Here is a 23627-nt window from a genome sequence, read left to right on the forward strand (position 1 = left end):
GAGTATGGCCTGGAGGGCAGGGGCCAAGTTTGGAAAATAAGGTGGGGGTAGCACTGGGGCATCAGTACAAGTGAATAGTGCAACTGAACTAAATGCTAGCACAATTCTCCACAGGCTGTGGTGATTTTAGCTGATATCTCACTCATGAGGATAACTGAGGCTGAAAGGGAACAGCTCCTGCATGCATTTGGCTGCAGACCAGGTCGGTACGCTGCTAGCCTGTGCGTGGCAATGGTGCTTGCTGAACTAATTGCTGAGTGGCGTGGCAAAGTATCCTACCACGGGGGAAGAAACAAGGCAGTCCTCCCAAGAAACCTTTGGCAGAGGATTGCAGACTACCTCCAGGAAAGTGTCCTAGAGATCTCTATGGAGGATTCACGGGACACCCCATAAACAAACTGTTCCGCAGGTCCCCCTCTGCATAGCTATACAGGGGAATGAGAAGCAGATAGCAACTGTACCTCTACTGGTTACTTCACTACATCTGCTAGCCTGATTAAAAAAAAAAAAAAAAGTACATGAGCAGATTTCTCCCTGCAATACTGAAGCAAACCACAGTTCCCTCCCCTGCATCAGGCTTGTCAGTGTTGGACTGCTGGGAGTGACTTGACTAGTCAGGGGTCAAAAACAGGTCCTGGCTCACCATGACAGGATCCCTGTCACCTGTCCCACATACTCCTCCTCCTCCTCCTCCAGCACCTCATCCTTAGGCAGGGCTGTCCTTACCCATACGCAAAGTACGCAGCTGCCTGCTCCTCCAGCCCCTGCTCTGCCTCTTCCACATGGCCCTGCCCCTGCTCCACCCCAGCCCCGCCCCCACTTCACCCCTTCCCCTGAGGACTGCAGGAGGGGTCGAGTCTGCCCTGCACTCACTGGGTGGTGGGAAGTGGAGTGACCTGGCCCCAGCCCACTCTGCTCTGCCATCTCGTGCTGGGAGGCAGTTTCCCCCCTGCCTCCCAAGCCTCCTCCTGCCTCCCCCACGGGGGAGCTGCATAGGACACCAAAATGGCTTGGGATGGCCCTGTCCTTAGGGTTCACTGCAGTGGCGTGTGACTCCAGCTCCCCCAAAGTATCCACAGGGCACTTGTCATTGGAGATGGACCGCCATCAAGGATGCCATGCATCTACTGGTAGAAGCAGCATGTCTGCAGTTCTGCACCAGAGGAAATATTTGCCTCTCTTGCCCTTTGGTACACCTGCCAGAGCTCCTTGATTTTCACGTGGCACTGTTGTATATCCCTGTGTACTTTTTCTCCTCCACACCCTGAGTGACCTGGTCACAGATGTCGAAGTTCCTATGGCTGGATCAGAGCTGTGACTTCTCAGCCTCTCCCCTCTCCCCACAGCCCCAGGAGATCCACCACCTCCCATGTACTCCAGGCATTTGCTGTATGGAACTGGAATAGTCAGCTGGGCAGTTGCTATGTTTGCTTTCCACACCAAGCAAACAGGAAGAGCAATTTCAAAAATTCCCCGGACTTTAAAAGGGGACAGGCATTTAACAATGTAGCTGGCTGCCGGGCAGCAGAGTTCAATACTGACAAGAGTGGTCATGGTGGGGCATTGCTGGACCCCTCCTGGAGACTACTTAGGTCAACATAAGCAACGCAATGCCTTACTGCATCATCCTAACTACATTGACCTAAGCATTACGCCTCTCGCTGAGGTGGTTTTATTAGGTCGGCACAGCGGGTGAGTTAAAGCGGTGTGAAGGACACTGTAGTGCAGACACCTCCATATTTAGGTTGATGTAAACTGCCTTATGTTGACCTAACTTTGTAGTGTAGACCAAGCCCCAGAGGACTGACAGGCTATCTTCACCTTGCTCCCAGCCCCTGCTAACATGGAAGAAAGGGATCATGTTGGCAATCTGAGGAAAGCAAACAGACACCTGGTAATGCCATGGCACCTTATAAGTCACATGTCAAAGTACAAATTGCCAGACAAATAAAATTGATACATGTTTTTGTACAGCTCTTGTTCTTTCTAAGCCACTGAACTTCTTGGCTGTGTGTGGAAGGCAGGATTTAGAATGTGTCAGATCCATATTCAAACTAGAACCAAAAGAAGCAATTCTTACTGAGAATGTTAGTTCTTTATATAGAAACAGTGAGTCAAATGATTAGAACAGCATGGCTTGTTGATGCACTACCACAGACAAAACCCATCAGATTCCAAAGCATCATTTCTTGAATTCAAAGGTTATGAGATAGAGTATATATACCAGACTAATAAAAATAATCTTTACTTAGATAGCTCATCAGTTTCATTGAAAAGGTATATGTCAAAATGAATTCAGTAAACTTCAGTGTGAAAAACAAAAAATAATTGAAAATCTTCAGAAATCTACAGAGAAAATCTTTATATGATGAGTAAAGGATTCCATGTCCTTTGACACACCATATTGTCTATTTGCATGGGTTTCCTCTTGATTAGATCCACACAAACCTATGCATCACAACAGTGTGACTGTACTCAAACAGGACCAGAATTTAATTCCCACTGTAATGGTATTATAATGGTGTTATACTGACAGTATATCAAAAGTCACAACAAACCTAATATGTTTACAATGATGTCACACAGCCCCCTCGGCAGGATCCTCACCGGACTGCTGTGTTTATGTCCTGCCATACTGGCCCCATGTTCTCTAAGCTTCTCTGGGTCTCAGTACGCTCCAGACTCTTGCTGGTTCCAATTTCTCCGACACTCTTCCTTGGTACAGACTATCTCGTACTCCTCCACAGAAATGGGATCTCCCAGTCCAGCTGCATTAGGCTCCCAGGAGCAGTCCGGACAACTATCTGCCCCAGTAGCTTAAACACACTCTTTCCCAGAGCTCCATCCTTGTGGGAGCTCCGAGTCTACAGTTTTACCTCTTCTGGGACATGTGACATGTGAAGCAGACAGACATGTAGGCTTGGCAATGGTTTCTAAACATACTTAGTCTTTAGGTATCACAAAAGATACAGATCCAGACAAATATTAAAACCCTGCACGCTTCCCTTAGTCCGGACAATACTTCTCAGTGATAAGGAGTCTAGGATCCCCTTCCTGCACATAGCTGCTGCTTTGAATCATGAAGGATCTCTCTCGTATAGTCAATTTCCTTCTTTTTGGCTCGTTCCACAGTTGAACAAGAGCCCCTGCTATGAAAGCATGTCCCTCTCTCTCTCTCCTTCCCGAACTTTTTGTGAGTCACCTCTCCAGATTCACAGTCTTTGTGTTTTTAAAGGACTGTACCAAATTTCACTGCTTTACACCCCAGGCCCTGAAGGGAAGTTTGAGAACAATCGTTTACCCTAGCCTTTAGCCATCCCATTGTCCCACGTGCTCCCATTTCAATAGGAGCCATTCAGGTTAATGACTCTCCATTGAGTCTTTCCTAAGGAACCCTTGGAATTTCAGTGCAATACAGAGGTAAAAAGACAAGAGAAAGCAACAAGGCCCACACATTCCAAATGGAATTTTCTGTCTGACAAACACACATGTAGGATTCCCCAATATGAAACGGAATTCTTAAGCTGTATACAGACAGATTCTTCAGATCGTCACAACTGATTATAAATAAAACCGCTTGACTAGCCAACCTGAAAATTTTAACAGGGAAGAATGCATTTAGCAATCCCTGACAAATAGCACAATAATCCTTTTCCCAGAATCCATACTAGTGTGACTAATTCTTTATCCCAAAAGCTCAACTGCACTATGATTCCTGGTCTAATTCAGATTCATACTCTCCCTCTGGTGCACCTGTGGCTATAGGCCAGACTTCATTAAAGTTGGTGCACATATTGGGCCCTGCTGGAGCTGACAAAATCAGATCTCTGTGTGCTGAACAATAATGGAAAAACACAACACTTAGCTTATAGCTTTCCTCCATCCACTTCAAGACCCTTTTTACAGGCTCTCCTTCACCAGATGCATCATATTTTAAAATCTCCAATATATTCTCAAATTCAGGCTATGGCAAATAAACAAATCAGTAATAAAAACAAAGCCTGTTTGCAAATAACTTTTAAATAAAGAGAAGCTACATTAGTTGAATTAAACTACTATGACTAGGTTGAATAGTAGTGTGGCCAGATGTCTGAATATAGCCAATAATCCCATGTGACAATCCCGTGGTTGTCATATTGGCCACGAGATCTTCAGCTAACTCGTAAAACATAATCTGTATCGATAATCAAGTTAACCACAGCAAGTTGGTCCTGGAAACTTTAGTGTCAGACCAAGTAAGGTAAGGTGTACACCAGTATCAGTTCCACTTTAGCTACATTCTAGAACTGACTTCTAAGAACTGCTAGAGAGAGAAGCCAAATGCAAACAATTTGGCCACATCATTTGAAGTCCCAGGTTTTCAAACATGTCCATGCATGGCTTGATCTGTGCCTAATGCACATATGCAAGTCACGGCTGCATACACATTGGGTATTTTGCACACCATTTTGCATGTGTATGTTTGAAAATCTGAGCCACATTGTCATCCAAAGTCTCCTGCAAGCATGCAAACACCCTCTCTACAGATGGTGGCAACTTTATTAACTGCTGGCCTCAAAATTAACAGCACAAATCAAAGATCAGGGTCATTACCTGCCAGAACCCTGCACTCCTGATATAAAACAATCAGCACAACCAGGAAACAGACAAATACTGCACTCTGGGCCTACGATTTTCAGTGGCCTATGCCCATGTGATCTCCCTCAGCCTGTACTAGAAGGGCTCAAAAGGAGCCATGGCAAGGAGACATAGTTCTTTGATATAACTAAAAGGCTTGAATAATCGGTTGTCTTTTGCTTAAAACAGCAAGGAGTTGTAATGCCCCTTTATCACAACCACTACAAAGACCACCTTACTTGGACTGACAGCCTTTGGGAGGAAGATCCATGCCAATGGCCACTTCATATCCTGGCAGCTAAAGTCATCTTTGGAACCTGGAATTGGGAAACACCAGGGCACATCATAGCAGCAGCAAATGCCTGTCTACTGGGTATCCCTGACACTATTTTCACCTCCCTTGTGCTCAGGGGCGGCTTTATGTATTTTGCCACCCCAAGCACGGCAGTCAGGCGGCTTCGGCGGCATGCCTGCGGGAGGTCCACCGGTCCCGCGTGTGGGGAAATAGCACAGGGGGGCCTTCTTTTTAATAGCCAAAGCTGTGAATCTGAAGGCCCCGAAATAAACCCTCTAACAGAGGACTGTTATGCTGACTGCCTTTACAAAAAGTAGTACAGGCCAGGGCCTGAACAAGACTGAACTGCACAGTTCTCTGCCAAATTTGGTCAAGGGTTATGACCAGAGGAGGGAGGGGGAAGGAACAATGCAAACTGCTTTAGCAATATAATAACCGCAAGTTTATGAAACCGCTTGTTTATGAAAATAGAATATCTGCTTACATTAAGAAATTGCTTTTGCAAAGAGCTGATCACGCTTGCAGTTGCAGCTATCTGCAAACTTTCCAATTCCAGCTATCTGCAAAATTAGCCAATCATAGATCTTCTTTAGGCGTCCCATGGTAACCCCCTTAACCCTTAACCGTAAAACCCCGGAAAATAACATGTACCTTGCCGAGAAATGTACCCAAAAACTGGTGCCAAGTACCACCCCTGGGGAAAACCACCAAGTGCCCCTGTACCCAAATAAAACACCCAATTCTTGGAAAATAATGAGGAAGGTGTCGGGAAAGGGGGACTGACCCCAACCCCAATTTCTTAACTCATGACGTATTGTTTGTACTTTGCTTGCAGTTTAATGAAATAAAAGCCGCCTGCGAGTGGTCCTCGGGGTGTCAGTCTTCGGACTGCACCCCAGTGCACTGGTATGTATGTCAATAAACTGGCCTCAGGCTTGAGTCTGTAAACTAAAATCAGTGCGTGGGTGTCATTGACCACGACACGCGGCTTCAGCGTACCCACCACCGAATTGCCGCAGAAGCTCACGGCGACCGGCAGGCCACCCCCCGCGGTTTGCCGCCCCAGGCATGCGCTTGGTGCGCTGGTGCCTGGAGCCGCCACCTGCTTGTGCTGGCATCTGACTTAACAGTACTAAGAGTGCCTGGTCTGTAAGCCCAGAGCAGGCAGCATGAGTTGGGCCCAGCAGAAGAGCTCCCAGACCAGCCAAAAGGTTTTGAATTTATAAGTAATCCCTGCAATTTATGGCTCTTTAAATTCAGGGGGGAAATCCTTAACAAATGAATGCTCAGAATGATACAAAAATAACATTTTATTGATAATCTCATAAGAAGGCAGATGCTAAATTTGACAGACCTATGCCTCTGGATTTAAATTCTTCTGTTTTAAAATTAAAACATAAAACAATGTAGCAGAAGAAATGCCTTTTTTTTATTTCAAAGGTGCATTAAATAGCAATAGCAAAAATGGGTCTAGCTAGGTCTTTTTCTGAACAGTAGTTTCACTCTTCCTCCTTCAGAGAATTAAACACCTCTCAGCATTGCTGTCTTCTAGGGAAAATCTAAATTAAAAGGTTATTGTGCCATTAGCATACAAATTCCTTTCAGTTAAAGCAATGGATTTTTAAGATTGCACAAAGCTGCATAGGAAAGAGCAAAAAAGCTCATTCACATTATTCATAAATTCTGACAATTGTGGCATTTGGGTGAAATGCTTTAAACTACTGCTCTCTTTTTCCCCCCTACTCCTCACACACAGTATATGCTCCTTCACAGACAAACTTAATTCACTGGAACCATTCTATTTGGCTTTAGAGATTATATAATTTGTCATTGAACCAACACACTAGTGGTTGAGGAGACAGAATTTTCCCATATGCTGCCAAAACAAAAGTCTGAAATATGGTTTGGTTTTCATTAATGTATAATTAATGCCTTGAATTTTAATTACTTCAGCTATAATTTGGAAGGGAAAATATTCTTCTGCCAGAATAATACATAATATGAAATGGACATGCTTACTATTAATACCCACTGTTTATCTTCAATAATGAGCTCCTTTGATTGAGTAGCCTGCATGTGTCTGTCAGAATATAAATTTAGTGCTGCAAATAGAACCTATTCATTCTACATGGGTTGCAAAAATAAAACTGAAGTCTGATTTTTGAGCACAGTAGGCTTTCAATTAGGTTTTCTTTATACCTAGTTGATGTGAATATGGAAAAATACTATATGGTTAATGGCAGGGGATTTTGAGTGACATATTGAAGTCAGAATGTACTTCCTAAACACTGATACTTGAAATTTAAATTGAACTAGAGAGATATGAGCAGGCAAATTTACCAACCTGCTCTACAAAGACAGATCACAATCTAAAGCATCAATATCAGCTTGCTTCAGAAATTGTGACTAAATCTTTAATATTCAAACTGGTAAGTACTAAACCAAAGATTTGGCTTTAACGCATCACTATATCTAATATCACTAACACAAGGTTTGTTGTACCTGACAGAGTTTTGGTTAGAACTGTGTAAAACATGCATCGTGAACCCCAATAATGTGGAACACGAGACTGGTTTGGGGTCAGTAAAAACCACAGAAGTCTGCATGGTACTTCATCATGCATCAGCTCTGTCTACTTGTTTCTAGATAAGGTATCCTCAAACAGGGTTACAGGAGAGCATATGGAAATAAGGGGACAGGGATATTTTTACTGAAAAAGATATTCATTACAGAAGATAAAGTTTCACTCCAATGTCTATCCCTCCTTTGCCACTTTATAATTTCAACAAATTAATCCTATAGAATATGACCACTTGATCCTAAAAGATTACTTCTATTCAATGCTTCAGGAAGGCATGATCCCCACAAAGATACCTTACACATATAACCAAAAGATGACTCTTTTATTAGCACAGAATGTTTCTATGAAGTTCTCCCTTTTCCTCTCTCTCTCTTTAAAGCTCATTCTTTAGGTATAAAAAGACTTGTGGTACAGAACATTTAGCTCAGGTTTCTGGAATCCTAAGCTTTGTAAGTTAGCTAACCTGCAGATTTATATAGCAGATACTATAGTAAGGCATTTATATTGTAGCACAGTTCTAAGGAACAAAGGAAAGCTCCCTCACTCTTTTAAAGTAAAACATTTTAGCATTGACTGTGGCTTTTGACTGCTATGCACCCATTGTTCAGAGTTTTACCCTTGATCTTAGTTCGTTGGTGACTAATTGTGAAATCTCAAACTTCAGATATTGAACTTCCATATATAGGGCTGTTTCAGGCATTTTTTCTGGCTTTCCTGTATCATTCTCCCCCAAACAGGGGATTAATAGGCAGCAGGTTTAAAACAAACAAAAGCAAGTATTTCTTCACACAATGCACAGTCAACCTGTGGAACTCCTTGCCAGAGTATGCGGTGTAGGCCAAGACTATAACAGGGTTGAAAAAAAACAAAAAAACAAACCCAACACAGATAAATTCATGGAGGATAGCTCCATCAATTGTTATTAGCCAGGATGGGAGGGACGGTGTCCCTAGCCTCTGTTTGCCAGAAGCTGGAATGAGCGACAGGGAATGGATCACTTGATGATTACCTGTTCTGTTCATTCTCTGTGGGGCACCTGGCATTGGCCACTGTCGGAAGACAGGATACTGGGCTAGATGAACCTTTCGTCCCAATATGGCCGTTCTTATGTTCATTACAACAACGAAGTCTGACCAAAAATCCAAAGAACTGACAAAATATACTACATCCTGAGAAATAAAAATTCTTGAAGACTTTGTGAAGCTTACTTGGGTACAAAGTCTACAGCGACACACTGGAGGTTTTTCTTGAACTAGTAAAACCAACTAGAAAAATCATAGAGCAGGGTAAAAATCCTGTTTCTTTAGGATGAGCAAAAAAAAAAAAAATAGAAATCAACATGTCTAATGTCAAGTGACAGAAACTGCTTACAGCCTTGTGAAGAAAAAGCTTAAATTTCAAACTGTGTCTCATGGGCACCACAACCTCATAAAAGCAGACGAGATTTAATAAAATAACTTGAGCCAGGCTATCAGTCAGCTTTTCATAGTTGGAGGCTATAGTCACTTATGGAGTAGGAATGAGAGTTAATACAGCCCAAGAGACAAATTAAAGTTATTAAATATTTATTAGTTTACCAAAGCCACATTTAACAACCACCCAGAACAAGGAAGGGAAATACATAGTTTGACTGATGAAATCAATTCAACATGCAGGATGACAAGATAGAAAATAAAATTTTGTTAGCAATGTCTTCCTTAAATAGACCCTGATCACACCTCCAGAACAACAAAATCTATCTGTCGCTAAGTCCCGCTGGACTGAACACACCTTGTCAAGTCCAATTCTTTACTCGGTGGAGCATTGGTTTTTTTATCCTCTTTAGAGATGTTAGGAAATTTGATTTTATCAGAGCCAGCCTTACCATTTGTGAGTGGGCCTGTGAAGCAATGTTTTGCCCCCCAAAACGTAACTAGTTCCTGGCCACCATGATCACACTACTATTCACTGGTCTGAAAGCAAAGTCAGCAAGAGGATTCTTTGGGGATACATCTTCAAACATAGATGACCTCCTTTTCAATTAACAATGAGTGTGTGAAGGAGGAGGAAATAACCTTTTCGTTCCTCAGCACTCTGCTACTCAACAGCCACCCAGCTGGTTGTGCTGGATTCTGCATAAAGCTGCCAACGTTTAAACAGATTTTGCTAAGGACGATTGTTCAAATGAGAGAGAAGTCTGTGCAACACTAGGTCCCCTGCCACTAGAGGATTGCAGGCAATTTCTAGTGAACTTGGTACTACATAGCACTTTGCAAACATTTAGTTAGGGCTTGTCCACACTTGAATGTTGTTGCGGGTTAACTTGAATTATTTCACAATAAAGCGACCAAACAAGTTTGTGTCTGTGAATCAGCTGGTACTAACTCTCGCTAATACACTCACTTTGGAAGTAGGTTTACTGAGTTGCAGGATGAGTATACACTCAACAAAGTAGATATGGCTGCATTGCCATCCTGAAACAACTGTTCTGCATCTGCCAATCCTCCCACTGTTATTCCACACTGCTTTGAGGTCTTGCTGGATTGGCTGGTCAGTTTATCTGCATGCCTTCACTGCTCAGGGGTCCTCCTGGCCAGATGTGACCTCAAAGTTTAAATTCTGGCACAGGTATGGCCTTTGTGATTTCAGCTCATGGCAAGTTCATACACTTGGAGTCAAAGAATTGTTATATAACAACTGTGCCTCGTCCTTCTTTGTGGCCCTGTGCTGAGGTCCTGGATTTCACTGCACATTAGGGAGAGGACTGTGTCCAGGCCGATCTTGAATGCACCAAAAATGCATAGACCTACAAGTGACTATCTGGACAAATGCATGAAAGGGGGCACTCCTGGGACCTGCTCCAGTGCCACAAAACTGGAAAGGCACTCCAGCTAGATTATAAGAATGTTAGGGACAATAAGAATATCTCTAGGGAGTTCACATGGACGGCAACTACCATGAGGAGCTGGACCATATATTTGGCAGAGACCCCCACCACTGAATCATGGCACATTGCAGGCTTCGAATGCCAATCAGTACATAGGTGATTGATATAGAAATACAAAATCTTGTCAATTCAATCAATCAATCAGCTGAAATCTGAGGCAGATGCAGTGTTAGAGACCGGAGATCCTCTTCCCCAAACACACATAGCCATAGGACCAACTTGAACCACTGACTGAGAGCCAACCTGTGAAGGGGATTTCTTCCAGTAAATATTACATGCTACATTAGAATACAACTGTACTGGTGGATCAAACAACTCAGTTCTGGGCACCATTAGGATACCACTATGTTGGGCTAGCCTTCTTCAGCCTCCTTAGCTTTTAATCTCCCTACCTGATGCTCAAAATGGCAGCCATGCCAGAGATTTAAAACACTCTGTACCATTTATTTCTCCAAAAGTGTGCAAACAACCATTGTTCAAGCTTACTCAGTCCAGCCCCACACCCCTTTGCTGCAGTGCGTATTGCTCCTCATTCAAGGTTGCAGCACCACGTGGGTTACAAATGAGAGTGATTGAACAAATGGCACATTGTAGCTGCAGATACACAAAAGGAAAGCACTAGAAATATTTTTCTGACTCACTGTGTCATTTGTGTCCTCAGCTTTGAGAAAACTTGAGCTGTTTTGAGAAAAGGAAATATTTTGAAAAAAGAAAAATATTTAAAAGCCTTTTAAGGCATCCAAGCATACTTCCCCTTAGGGTTACTGTGGAATACTAATTATTTTGCAGTGGACTTTACACTGATCTGTGGGTGTTATAAGAGAACTTAAACCAAAGATAATTTTCTATTTTGGCATGCAGATTGCATGGCAATGCAGCTGTCTTGGCAATGCCCATATAGCTTGTGGATGGTTTCCTTCCACTCCTGCACCAGCTCTGGGGGCAACATCCTGGCCCCCAACAGTGCAGAATTTGTTCTCAGGTTTTCCATTGTCTTTTTGAACATAATCGTACTCTGTCTTTTGGGGACACACCTCAAAGTTAAGTGAATTGACCCAGGCCACAGAGGGAGTCAGTATCAAAGCCAAGATTCCAAAGTCTCTTGATTTCAATACAGGCTTATTCCTTAAGATTATGCTCTCATATATACTCCTGGACTGACCTCTTCTTGTGGGAATGGTTTACACTGGCTGCTCATCAGAGGAACCAGCTCAGTTGCTTACAGCCAACTGGGATGGACCTTGCAATGACCTTATTACCAAAAATGAAGGTTTTGGCAGTACTGCCCCCAAAGACATGAAAAAGAACTAGAAGCTTACTTTAAAATATTTTTCTTTGCCTTTCTAGGTATTCACAAAACAGGGGATGAGGAGGGCATGTGGCTGCTGGATTCTGGCCATAGTTTCAGTTCTGAACCTACAGCTCTTTGGGTACAGGCGGGTGTCCTAAAAATCAGACAATGATTTGTATGCCTTAAAAAGATAGGCCCAATACAATTAATGTTTAAAAATTATCTTCTGTTCACCCAAATCCAGATACCAAAGACTCACATAGGACATAATTTTAAGCAAATATTTTTCTTTGGTTGTGTTTCTATAATGCCCATATTTCTCCGTTCACCCTCAGCTAAGGTGAAAATGTACTATAACAGCTTATGTTCTACTTTGGAATCATTCAGGTTATTTCCTGGGGTTAGAGAACAGACTTTTTTGCAGAAACAAAATGTGAATCACGGACTTCCCAGCATAAAAGCCTAAGACACCATTACTAGTTTTTCCTCAGAACATCAGTACTGAGCAGATGAAAAGGGTTTGATGTCTCTACAATTCCTTTTGAAGATTTCAGGGTTAGGTAATAAATAAGAGTGGTATTGATAGACACCCCTTGTCTTCTCAGGGCATGCCACAATGAAATAAAAACTACCGGATCTATGGAATAGAAAATTATTTTCTCTCTCTCTATCACTTATGACTAACACTCTAGATATCCCATACCACTAAGGTGGCTTAAAAAAGTTGCTGTGCTATGGCATCCATGGCAGTGGACCAAAAATCTCTCTTATGATGCATTGTTTCTCCACTGTATCTGTAGTTAAGTTAATTTTATTCAAGCATATTTAGTGATAAGTGCCTGCAATTTTCTTTCCCTACTGGTTTTTAACAGCATAACTGTAAAACATGAAGATACATGCTTCTATGATACATAAGTATTCAAAAATTCTATTAAAAGCAGTAGCTTGTAAATTTATAGTGAGCAAGTAGGTGAACATATTCAGAGTTTCAACAGAATGAAGATATACATGAACCAACATTAATTCAGAAAACTTAGGAATGAAAAGGAGTTGGTATCAAACACTGTAAATTAAACAAAGGAATGAATAAAGTAAAGCTTTATTTCCTTTGGATTTTCTTCCCCAGTACTGATATCAGAGTCAATGGATAAGCAACGCTAGTTTTCTTATAGATAAGAAACACAGGATTGCCTCTTTTTCCACTTACTGGGGAAATACACTCAGGGCCGGCTCCAGGGTTTTGGCCGCCCCAAGCAGCCAAACAAAAAACAAAAAACAACAACAAAAAGCCGCGATCGCGATCTGCGGCGGCAATTCGGCGGGAGGTCCTTCGCTCCGAGCAGGAGTGAGGGACCGTCTGCCGAATTGCCGCCGAACAGCTGGACGTGCCGTCCCTCTTCGAAGTGGCCGCCCCAAGCACCTGCTTGGTAAGCTGGTGCCTGGAGCTGGCCCTGAATACACTAGTATGAGCACTGCATCGGTGTACGTACCCTGGTGGTTACCAAATAACTGAATTCGCACAATGTAACCAAAAGAGCAATTAATTTATTCATATTTGTAAAACCATTCACTGTAAGGGTAACTGCCTCCCAGACATAGCAAATATGATTTCTCAAAGACTTCTGTGATGGAACAGATGTTTAGAACACATGCTTTAGCAGAACTCTAAAGGCCTAGATATTAGCAAGTTACATCAGAGGTAAATTTTCAATCAAGAAAATTATCAAATCCAAGGAAAGTGCATCAAATGCTGTCATAGTCTTCATTTCTTCTGAAGAATCACTCTAGTGTTGGCAAATTCATATTCAATGATGTCATGAACTATTTGCCCCAAGCCATTATTTGGCCAGAGATACTCTGCACTGAACTAAGAAGAATTCTTCTTTAATGTAGAGAGTGGAAAGGTGTGTCACTGCTCTCCAGTGTGTAGAATATGCTAGAACCTACTCATTTTAAAATGCTACATTCTTTGGAGCAGAGACTGTCTCTCTGTTCTGTGTTTATACAGCACCTAGCACAATGGGGGAACCTGGGCCATGACTCAGGCTCCTAGGTACTACATTAATACAAACAGTTTAATCAGTTTACAATGATTATAAGCCTCAGGCCTGAATAAGAGAGGTGTGCTATTACTGGTGATGATTTAAATTAAAATATTTGTCAATTAAGTAATTTTGGACTAGATTTCTATATAATGCTACATTCATGCAGTTAGCTAGCCAGCCTGACATCCATTTGTGTATGTAGATGGATACTAAGCACAGCAATTAAAAAACAAAGTATTATTGAAATAAGTGGCCTCAAATCAATGGCACAGCAACTATAGAGCTAAAGATCACATATTTATATCCATATAGCTCATTTTCAATATTGTTCTAGAAGCAGGAAAGATTCTGTTACGGTTGAAACAAGACCAAAAATGTAGCATAAATCTAATTATTGTAACTGGCTGCTGCACTCTAGCCTCACTTCAGAATTTCATATGTGTTTTCTGGAGGACACGATATTTAGAGTGGGTTAGACTCTTGTATAGCTAGGGTTGCCGGGTGTCCAGTTTTCAACTGGAACACCCGCTCAAAAAGGGACCCTGGCGGCTCCAGTCAGCACTGTTGACCAGGCTGTTAAATGTCCGGGCAGCGGGACTAAGGCAGGGCTCCCTGCCTGCCGTGGCTCCGCGTGGCTCCCGGAAGCAACGGCAAGTCCCGCCTCCGGCTCCTAGGCATAAGGGCAGCCAGGGGGCTCTGCACATTGCCCCCACCCCAAGCACCAGCTCTGCAGTTCCCATTGGCTGAAAACCATGGCCTATGAGAGCTGTGGGGGCAGCACCTGCAGACGGCACAGTGCACCTCAGCATAGGAGCTGGAGGGGGGACAGCTCTGGGAGCTGCTTGAGGTAAGCACCACCCGGAGCCAGCACCCTTGCACCCCTCCCACACCCTAACCCCCTGCCCCAGCCCTGATCCCCCTCCTGCCCTCTGAATCCCTAAGTCCCAGCCCGGAGCACCTTCCTGCATCCCAAAGCCTTCATCCTCATCCCCACCAAAGAGCCCGCACCCCCAGCCGGAGTCCTCACCTCCCCCCCACACCCTCCTGAGCCAGCCCGGTAAAAATGAGCGAGTGAGTGAGGGTGGGGAGAGCGAACGACCGGGGTAGAGGGGATAGAGTGAGTGGAGGCAGAGCCTCAGAGGACGCGCATGGCCTCAGAAGAGGGGCATGGCAAGGGTGTTCCGTTTTGTTCAAGGAGAGGGCTGGCCATCCTATGTATAACCCTTTTACCATTGGTTAAGGGTCTGTGTACAAGCATATATCACAGCTGAAATTGGCATCAAGAAATTTCTTCAGCATTTAGCTCCCTCCCATAGTCTGAAAAGCAGAGTAAACTAGTAATGAAAATATATACTTCATTAGTGGTATATGTCACAATACCATAAAGGAAACTATCACAATATGGAAGATCATTGAATCAAAGTGCCTGACAGAGCTCCATGGCAACCTTGCATACATAAACCTGCTAAATTACCAAGCTCTGGATTGAATTCCCCAGGAGTATATTCTTTGTTGTTATTATTTTCATTTAGAAACTAATGTGTCAAGGTTCAAAAAAAACTGAGTTCATAAAAACCAATCAAAGATTAGTTTGAGTTTAAAGATTAGTATGTTTCATACTGGCTCTTCTTTCTAAAAATATTGCAACACCAGAGATCAGTTCAGCTAAAACAATGAGTTTGGGTTTGACTGGACTAGCTTTGATGGCTAAAATTTAATATTGTTAACAATGGATAAATGTATTTGTTACCACTTAATAGGATTGTGAATGACAAACAATTCACAAGACCTAGAAAAGAGAGAAAATACGGTACAAGATAGAAAGACTTTAACTACACTAAGCAATGATAAAAGATCATCAAAATTCTTGTTCCACTATAAATTTATTTTTTAAAGTTAATAAAATGTTTTCTTTCCCCAGTAAAACTCTGGATGATTAAATACAAAATTATCTACATGATTATAGTAAATTTTGTAGAGTCATAACAAAAAAAACCCTTTCAAATTCAGGATTGGGTGTTTTTGTGTGGTTATGCAAGATACATTTATTTTTCTATTCCTCACAGTGCTTTGTTTATTACTGTTACCATTTAAAAAAAATAGTAAAGAACACTGTTTATTCCATATAACGAATAGTAGTTAAAAATAATTTGAGGATGAAAAAGGAACTTGGGTATTTGAAACAGAACTTCTAAGAGCTATTTGCTGGAAGTATGAACACTGGCAGTTCAGAACCTCAAGGCTGCCTTAAATTCAGATGCGGGCCTCTACTAACCCTTTAGACATCAGATTTGTGTTGGGTTTGTGTTGTGTTGTGTTGTGTTGGGTTGGGTTTGCTGAGACACATAAACAAAAGCCGCAGACTGAGCTTGACACACTAGATAGGTAAAATACAAATTAACAAATTCTCACCAAATGATAAACAGGCTGGCAGATTCTTAAGGAACAAGTTGCCTTGGCTTGCCCAGGTTTTCTTACACAGGCTAAAGATCTTAGCCTGGGACCCTCACTTCTCACAGTTCAGTCTTTATTCCTCAGGTGCTTTCAGGTGTGTTGTTGTAGGGAGAGTGAGGACCCCTCATGTTGTCATTGTCCCTCTTTTATATCTTCCCCACACTTGGTGGAAAGCTTTCTTGCTGTGAGCTGGGTCAAACAGTTCCCATTGTGTAGAGCTCTCTCTCAGAGGTTTCTATCGCACACAGTTACTGGGGTAATCCTTATGCTTGTGTGCATGTCTTCAAAAAGCCACCAACATTGTCTGGCCTCATCCAATGTAGCACATTTGAAATACAGAGACATGGTCAATATTCCCAGCTTCAGATACAAAAGTGATACATGCATACAAATTGGATAAACACATTCAGTAAATCATAACCTTTCCAATGATAACTTACATGAGCCCTCTTGCATAAAGTATATCTTAGTTATACCATATTCATATCATAACCATATTTCTATGAAGAATATGGGGTGTAATGTCACAGCATTCATAGCCCTGGGAGAGACCTGAGTGTGGGGGGGGGGGGGGGGGAGAGAAAAAAAAAAAAAACCAAACAGGTGAAGCTGGAAGGGGTTCTGAGAGAGAGGAAGCTGACCAGGTATAGTCTATATTATATACAAACAAACAGCACTTTGAAAAGCAGAGAGAAGATTGGGGGGTGGGGGGGGAGGGAAGAGGGAATACTTCTCCATTGGAGTCTCTTTTGTACCACAATGATGCACAAAGAATAGTGTCTGAGAGAAGCTTTCCCTATTACTATCAAGGGATTAATGGAATGCTTATACGGTAGAAAATTTAACTGTACAAATAAGTGTAACATACCATGAAAGGAATAAGAAGCAGGAATAATTGTTGAACGCTAAAGAAATGAAGGGCAAATTACCATATTAATAAAATAAATGTGGAGAGGTAGAAAAGTTACACAGCAGCTGAATTAACTTTAAAGAAAATAGCGAGAGGAAACCATTAGACATCAGAAGAACTGCTCTATAGCTAGAGCAAATACAGCTTAAATTTATTACTAAATAAATAGTAACTTCTCCCAAATACTCCTCAAAATGAGGTTAATTGCTGATATAAACACAGCAACATTAAAAAAAAATCCACAGGATAATGAGGAAACACAAGTTTTATGTGGTCTGAGGATACTGTGCCCAAAAATAAAACAGCCCCTACCCCAAAGTGCTTACAATATAGGAACTAGATACTGAAACATTTATGCATGTGCCTAACTTAACTCCTGTGAAGTGTCCCTACATAAAGTTAGGCATGTGAGTGAGTGTTCACAGGATCAGGCTTTAAAAGATTGTTCTCCCCTCTCTCCCGCTATTTCCCTCAAACTAGGAAGGAAAGAATAACTATCCAAAAGTACAAAGGAAGAGAGAGCAGAATGCTGTTGGAAAATTGTCTTTAATACTCCCAGGAAGCTGACACCTCCAGTACGGAGGTGCCAGCACAGAGATATTTTTAACACATGACAGACTTTTTTATTGCATGCCTGCCTGACACTTAAAATCATTTACCTCTTAAGATCTTATGTGGGGTTATTTTTTGGTATCAAGGTAATAAAACAAAAAAATGTAAGTGAGAAATAAATGAAAAGTGGTAATGAATAGAAACACTTGTAATTTTCTAAAGGAGACCCAAATCAAGAACTGGAAAGAATCCTATAAATATAGAAAAATGAAGCCTCAGACATATGTGGTAACATATTGTCTTAAAATGCACAAGACAATTTTTCCTTAAAAGAAGAATTTATCTAACCACAAGCTGTGTGGATCTTTCACACACAAAATCAGCTATTTTTGTATAAATAAGATTGCTACCATAATGAAAGATGTAACAACAAATTCTGGACTTCCAAATGGGAGAGAAAAAATCCCAACTCATATCACCTTTAAAAACCCAGCAAAAATCATGACTACATGACCCAATGCCTCTAAAATCAAGTGGCTCAACTTACTGGACCCAAATGGCAAAATATTAAAATATACTGCAAATATAAAACCAACATTCCCGATCACATCAAACCCAGATTACCTACCATGCTCTTGCTCATAACACAAGATAACAAGGGCCAGATCTTCAGGACCTGGTACAGTTCTAGAGGGAAGTGCATAAAGGTGGAGTTAAGCCATCATTACACCTCCTCGATCCTGATTCTGCCAACTATCAATCCAGACCTGAGGTGCAACTTGGGGCAGAACTGAGACAGCTCCGAATTGCACCAGCTGGTGAGTCTCCTCAGTAGGCCATTACTGCAACCGGAGATTGCCAGAACTGATGACTCTAGCCACTTGCGTACACAGGGGACTGTGGTGTCAAAGAGCTGACTACACCAGCTTGGGGCAGGGGGTGTGGTGGGTTGGGGGGGCAAGTATGAAGGCATTAAGGCCAGAGAGAAGATTACAGTAGTCAGGCGCCAAGATGATCAAGGCTTGGACAATACACACCTGTGCGTGGGGAAATAGGATTCTGGATATAAAAGAACATTCTGTTAAAATACTAATTTATATTAGTTTTCCTTAGATGAGACACAAAACATCGGTTCAGAAAACAAGCACCAAATCAAAGGTAATTTGATCCTTTCCTACTTTCAATAAGTTAACTTTATAAAATGGTCTACAGGCAGAAAGTGCCGTTTCATTGCTCATTGGTAGTATTAGTTTCATTCCTTCAACTTTTGTCCCTTTTTGAAAAATGTTAGTTTTAGGATTAAAAAAAGTGAGGAAAATTGAATGTATACATTTAAATGACTAGCAACACTACCAAATGGAACTGCAGCACTCATTATAAATGAGTATTGAAAATAAAGAGAATGGGTTTATTTAAAATAAATATTTCCTTGCAGAAAACACAAAGGCGGAAGATTACAGAGTAACAGGGGAGGTATTTTTTCCTTGCATTTCAGAGATCTTGTAAGTAACGAATTGTGCACATTATGTAAGACAAACAATTCAACCATCTATGTGCTTATACAGCTCCCGTCATTACAATATGCAAGCATGATGTAAGGACATTTTTTGAAAGTTGAGTAAGAGAAGGTTTGTAAGAACTGCATAAATTATCAGCCTCTAAGTGTATGCTGCAGAAATGTGACATTTTGGTCTATTTTTTTCTTCTTATGCATGTTAAATATTTAGGGGACACAGTTGATTTTTTTTTTTTTAAATCTGGGCTTGCTGTGGTTTGGAGGAATGCAGCTCCTGCAGTATGAGTGGCACTTGTAATTGTTAATGCTTCTATTTTTCCCCTTCCCCACTTCTCAGTGCCCAGAGAGTGATTGCTGACTATGTCCCTGAAGCCCCTTTCTGCTGCAAACTTCCTGGCTTTATGCCTTACCCAGCTTCTTCCCCCAGCTGGGCTTTATCAACTATTAGCAATTTTCAATCAAGTTTGACTCTCCCCCAGGTGCAGCCTATAAGGTTAATTCCAAGACACCTTAACCCTTTCAGTGCTGATGTGGGGTGAACACCCCAACACGGAGTGCAAGAAGAAAGAAGCTACAGAGAGCCAGTCCTTTTTTAACCCTGCACTCCTGCAGATGAAGCTGCCACTCTTGTTACATCTGTGTGGTGAGCACAAGGTACAAGAAATCACATCACTGGTTTTGAGCCTATGCACCCTAAAGCGGAAGTCGCCAGGTACAGAAATAATACAATTCCATTTATTATTCCATTTTATGTTACTGGTCCACTGTAATGATATAGAACACCTAGCCTGTTGCAGCTCTGTCTAGAGGAAGCAGAGAGAAGACACGTTTGGAGTGTGGGTAATTTGTTTTCTCATCTCCTTTGCATTCCTTTCACCTCCTTAAACTAGAATAATGAAGATGCACTTCACCCATTTTCTCATTAAGTACGAGCTAAATCATTATAGGTCAGCTCTTCAGATGGTGTAAATTGGGACCGCTATTAAGTCAATGGAGATTGCCTGTTTAAACAGGCAGAGGAACTATCCCTATATTTGTAACAAAATTCAGAAGTCTGAATTAGTGATAGCCATTCATAATATGCCAATCCTTGGCCTCCTGCCTGATCGCTTTGCCATGCACAAGCATCCAGAAAGTTCCATTAATGGGGCAGATGGAGATTTCCTTGATTCCTATAGAAAGCAGGTTGCACTAGTTCTGTGCCACCTGCTCCTGGGCCCCTCCTGTTCAGGATAAGGGCCTTTTCCCAGGCCAAAGGCAGCTACATTCTGGCAGTCTTCACTAATTTATTGGCTCCTGGAGGCCATTACAAACCCATAGAATTTAAAGCAGTTTCTATGCTGCTTTAACTTATGCCTGGGGCTGGTTTAGCTTACTGCCAGTAGCTGTACCCTGGGGGCAGAAAGGCGGTTTCGTCACCTTTTGTCAAGCTCCGCTCTGGTACAGCTGAAGATTTAGCTGGTTACATTGTCATGACATATTTTAACACAATATTTCAGTCATAAGCAAATTCTAAACCATCAGACATTGAATGCCTCACTTAAAATGTTTTCGTTTCTGCAGCATGAGTTCCAATAGGATATATAGTTGGGGCTGTGCAAAACTTGGTGTTCTGCTCTATATGAGTTCATGAAAACAGTTTCGTTTTTTGGCCAGGCACATTCACATCCCTGAGAATTTCAGGTCTCAAGCAATGGAAACAAATTGAAAGCCAAACTCAGCTGACACTGACAAGTGTCATGTCATGAAAGTGAAATTATTAATTATGTGTGCTTTCTATTTGTCTCAGTAGGTCGTGTGCGCAAATTGGGCAACAACGCAAAACCACGAGTCTGCCCAAATTCACATAAAAGGGTTATTAAATTGAAAATGAGTTAACATTCACATGGTTTGGAATTTTGTTGACATTTTATCACAGCTCTATTTATAGCATATGTAGCATAACCATGTAGCAGACAAGTGTGAATTCAAAGGGGAAAAGAAGAGGGGGAAAAAAAATAACCAACCCCCCCCCAAATTACTTTTAAATATTGAAACGATTATTAGCTGCCATTTAACAGTATTAACTGTATAGTAGAAAAAGTCATAGCAAAAAAAGTAAGACCTCATTGATAATGCATTTAACTCATTTATTTTAAATAAGAAAGCAACAGATCCTCTGTTTAATCTTGTACTCTAGCTGAATCAAGAATAGGAGGAGAGTGGTGACATACTTCGGATGATATCAACATGGTCATCATACATAATTTATACTCCAGTATAAATTAAATGTCAAATTAACTGATCTATGTAAATATAAACTGCTCTGCAGTTCTTTACTATTCGGGGGGAAACATCCAAACTAGAATATTTTTGTTTTCCCAGCCTACAAGGTCTGCCTCTTGTAATGAAGGCTTTGATGCTTTTGGCAAATCATTTTAGTCATCATCAATTTGATGAAACTGTCATTTTTGCATTGTTTGACATTCATTTCTAGTTGAGGTTTATTTTCTGCTTATATTCTAGCCTGACAAGTGAAGCAGGGTAGAAAAATTTCAAAATGTCCTTGTCACAGAGAAATGGCTTAAGATGCAAGAGCTACTGAAATCACTCAAGAAATCCACAGCAATGAGGCTTTTGGACTAACCACTGTTTCAACTGGAAAGCTGTGCACAAGAAGAATGTTTAAATAATTGTGACTATTTCTAGAACAGGAATAAAAATAGTCACACAGAAGAGAGACCTGAAGGTTTTGGATAAAGGCAAAAAATACAGAAAATGTTTGGAGAAAATATTAATACTGTAGTAATTTACACATGTATAGTGCCTCAAAGATCTTATTCAAAACTTTTGTTTTCTTGTTTTCAGATGTTCAGTTCTATATCATTCATAAGAACATAGGAAATGCTATATTGGAACAGACTGCTAGTCCAGCATTATGTTTCTGACAGTGCTCACTATAGGTGCTTTGGAAGAAGGAATAATCTTATTAACCCCCAATAAGGGTACAAATTAATACCATGCTGGAAATACTTTCTGATCCCAGCTGGTGATAGGTGTATGCTAATGGTATAAACCTAATTAGCATATGTCATTATTACATCAACCTAAAAATAAAGAAAGAATATTTAAGATGTTTTATTGACAACTTTATTATAAGATGAGTGATGTCCTAAAATGCATTCAGGTTTGGTTAGTACAAGACAGATATGTATAAGACAGATATGATCTGGAAATAGAACTTGAAATATGATGAAAGATTCCTAATATTTCTTTTTCTACTTGACTGAATATAGTGCAATAGTAAGTCCTTTGCAGGCTTATGTACTTCTGCTTCTTGATCATCCTTTGTTTACATTCAGGAAGTGTACTGAAATGATGCAATGAGAAAGGGCAAGCTCTGCAAATGACCCTCATTCTGGATGCTCAAAATAAATATGGATATTATCAAGTGTTGAAAATTTTATTTAGGTCAAATGGAAGGATTTGATACATAAGCCAAGTACTATGGGGAACTTAAATTTTGTATTTTTCCATGAGGCGTGATTAAATGAGCCGAAATTATTAAAATACTTGGTGCAAGGTTCTAAGCAGTTACAGTATCTATTTGCAATAGAGATTTGTAATAGAGTATTTTAAAGAATTTAATTCTTGGTTATGCAAGAGATCTCACCTGTGGCAGTATGCCTTGAGGGGGAGAGACGTTCAGCAGAGGCACTCAAGGTATAAACAAGAGGAGACTGCTGGAAGAACATTCTCTGTGATGGGATCTCTGTTTTGGAACTCACTTCACATCTTCATCTGCTTGTGCCCAGAATTGTTAACCTGTAGGGCATGCTTCTAAGCTCATATTTTTCTTTCTTCTTTGAGGCTGTTCAGGAGGATATGGGCTGAAATGCATATAGGTATGGGCAGCCCTTTGGTTATGTTGTGATTTTTAATTTATGAGAGAAGCACCCAATGCACAGGAAAGTTGTATGTTAAAAATCTGAGTAAATAAAAACAGTAATTTTTAAGATAAAGATATATGGCAATATTTTATGAGAACAAAAGTATATGCTTGTTTTTATAAGTAATTTTGTTTCTTCTTTAATATCATTTTTGTTTGCTTTATATGAAAACAGTGCTACAACGTGGTCCAATACATTAAGCTAAAATATTATTAATTTGAATTTCCACTTCCAAATCCTAGTTCCTATTCTGGGGAAGGCTCTATCCCACTGCTTTTATGGAAGAACATGTAATCTCTAAAGCTGCCATCAGCACGGAACTGTGGATGAGCTGGCAGGAGTTCACTAATACTGGTGTTATGTCATGTGTTACCTTGGGAACACATCCGCTTTTTCCTAATCTTTGGAGCTGAAGTTTAAATGCTAGTCCCAAAGGAAGGTCTCCATCTTAACTTCACAAAGTTATATTGCCTCAAAAGGCAGAACATTACTTTTTCCTCCCAGAAATCCC

This window comes from Terrapene carolina, unplaced genomic scaffold (assembly GCF_002925995.2).
Source record: "Terrapene carolina triunguis isolate 2854851 unplaced genomic scaffold, T_m_triunguis-2.0 Scaffold131, whole genome shotgun sequence".
Lineage (NCBI taxonomy): Eukaryota > Metazoa > Chordata > Testudines > Emydidae > Terrapene > Terrapene triunguis.